This window comes from Danio rerio, chromosome 4 (assembly GCF_049306965.1).
Source record: "Danio rerio strain Tuebingen ecotype United States chromosome 4, GRCz12tu, whole genome shotgun sequence".
Classification (NCBI taxonomy): domain Eukaryota; kingdom Metazoa; phylum Chordata; class Actinopteri; order Cypriniformes; family Danionidae; genus Danio; species Danio rerio.
The window spans coordinates 64,122,501-64,125,000 of record NC_133179.1 but is presented as its reverse complement, the minus strand read 5'-3'; the positions used below and the strand labels follow the sequence as shown (position 1 = coordinate 64,125,000).

At 45.6% G+C, this 2,500-nt stretch overlaps 1 protein-coding gene and 3 non-coding genes across 4 annotated transcripts in view; all 4 read right to left on the bottom strand.

The window, feature by feature from the left end:
* LOC141381989 (uncharacterized) overlaps positions 1-2,500 on the bottom strand; it is a 20,894-nt gene that overhangs the window by 12,622 nt on the left and 5,772 nt on the right. The window lies entirely within an intron of this gene.
* Positions 110-191, bottom strand: trnas-aga (transfer RNA serine (anticodon AGA)). The gene has a single exon. It is a non-coding gene; the product is annotated as a tRNA-Ser (tRNA).
* On the bottom strand, positions 2,112-2,193 carry trnas-aga (transfer RNA serine (anticodon AGA)). The gene has a single exon. It is a non-coding gene; the product is annotated as a tRNA-Ser (tRNA).
* Positions 2,312-2,384, bottom strand: trnak-uuu (transfer RNA lysine (anticodon UUU)). Its single transcript has one exon. It is a non-coding gene; the product is annotated as a tRNA-Lys (tRNA).

Here is a 2,500-nt window from a genome sequence, read left to right as displayed (position 1 = left end):
AGCGAGAACACTCTGTTGTTTTTCTCCTCCTACCAGCACAACGCTTTTCCCAAGAAACAATGGAAATGCAAACAATTGATGACTGCTGCAATTTTAAAAACAGGGAGGACGTAGTCGCCAGGATTCGAACCTGCGTGGGGAGACCCCAATGGATTTCTAGTCGATCACCTTAACCACTCGGCCACGACTACAAGACTGCCTGTACTGCCATTTCTTTATGCCTAGTACACATATTGTGCATCCAGATGAAACTTTCATCAAGCGGTAGCTCAACGGCAAAAGCTGTGGCTCCACAAAATGAGCGTCACACGCCCGAACAGGGACTTGAACCCTGGACCCTCAGATTAAAATCTGATGCTCTACCGACTGAGCTATCCGGGCTCCACAACAGTAATTTACAAGTAGGCAAGGTTGGGTTGTGGTCGGCGCAGACCTTTACAGTACACTAAAGTTTACCGTGAGATGGGGTTTTAAGCTTATGGTTGGTGTGGATGTTGCTAAAACACGACAGGTTACTTTGAGGTTGGGTTTATGGTTTTTGTAGGTGTAGACATCAGTACAACACAATAGTTTGGACTTCATGTCATGTAGGAGACATTAAATAGATCAATGATAACTGCAGAATGTCTTTCTGCTGTTGTGGCAATGAATGGACACTCAACAATTGAAAAGATTCCTTCCATGCCTTAGAAGCGTGACTTGATCAGTACTTATCTACACAGCATGCTGGCATCAAAGATCCTATTTCTCTTATATCATATCCCTAGTCTTCCACACTTTAGGAAACGTAAACATTCAGGACGTGCCATTAGCACAGCCTGCACTAAAAGAAGGCTGGAGATAACGGATGGCAACACAGAGTGCGACACCAATGTCACCTTGAAAAGCCTGCCGTGACCCGGATTCGAACCGGGGTTGCTGCGGCCACAACGCAGACTACTAACCACTATACGATCACAGCGAACTAAGAAACAGCGAGAACACTCTGTTGTTTTTCTCCTCCTACCAGCACAACGCTTTTCCCAAGAAACAATAGAAATGCAAACAATTGATGACTGCTGCAATTTTAAAAACGGAGAGGACGTAGTCGGCAGGATTCGAACCTGCATGGGGAGACCACAATGGATTTCTAGTCGATCACCTTAACAATTGGCCACGACTACAAGACTGCCTGTACTGCCATTTCTTTATGCCTAGTACACATATTGTGCATCCAGATGAAACTTTCATCAAGCGATAGCTCAACGGCAAAAGCTGTGGCTCCACAAAATGAGCGTCACACGCCCGAACAGGGACTTGAACCCTGGACCCTCAGATTAAAATCTGATGCTCTACCGACTGAGCTATCCGGGCTCCACAACAGTAGTTTACAAGTAGGCAAGGTTTGGGTTGTGGTCGGCGCAGACCTTTACAGTACACTAAAGTTTACCGTGAGATGGGGTTTTAAGCTTATGGTTGGTGTGGATGTTGCTAAAACACGACAGGTTACTTTGAGGTTGGGTTTATGGTTTTTTTAGGTGTAGACATCAGTACAACACAATAGTTTGGACTTCATGTCATGTAGGAGACATTAAATAGATCAATGATAACTGCAGAATGTCTTTCTGCTGTTGTGGCAATGAATGGACACTCAACAATTGAAAAGATTCCTTCCATGCCTTAGACGCGTGACTTGATGAGTACTTATCTACACAGCATGCTGGCATCAAAGATCCTATTTCTCTTATATCATATCCCTAGTCTTCCACACTTTAGGAAACGTAAACATTCAGGACGTGCCATTAGCACAGCCTGCACTAAAAGAAGGCTGGAGATAACGGATGGCAACACAGAGTGAGACACCAATGTCACCTTGAAAAACCTGCAGTGACCCGGATTCGAACCGGGGTTGCTGCTGCCACAACGCAGACTACTAACCACTATATGATCACGGCAAGCTACGAAACAGCCGTTGAGACCTATGTGTGGTATGTTCCTCCCTGTGATAAGCCCCTTTCTCTTCAGTGAGAACACTCTGTTGTTTTTCTCCTCCTACCAGCACAACGCTTTTCCCAAGAAACAATGGAAATGCAAACAATTGATGACTGCTGCAATTTTAAAAACAGGGAGGACGTAGTCGCCAGGATTCGAACCTGCGTGGGGAGACCCCAATGGATTTCTAGTCGATCACCTTAACCACTCGGCCACGACTACAAGACTGCCTGTACTGCCATTTCTTTATGCCTAGTACACATATTGTGCATCCAGATGAAACTTTCATCAAGCGGTAGCTCAACGGCAAAAGCTGTGGCTCCACAAAATGAGCGTCACACGCCCGAACAGGGACTTGAACCCTGGACCCTCAGATTAAAAGTCTGATGCTCTACCGACTGAGCTATCCGGGCTCCACAACAGTAATTTACAAGTAGGCAAGGTTGGGTTGTGGTCGGCGCAGACCTTTACAGTACACTAAAGTTTACCGTGAGATGGGGTTTTAAGCTTATGGTTGGTGTGGATGTTG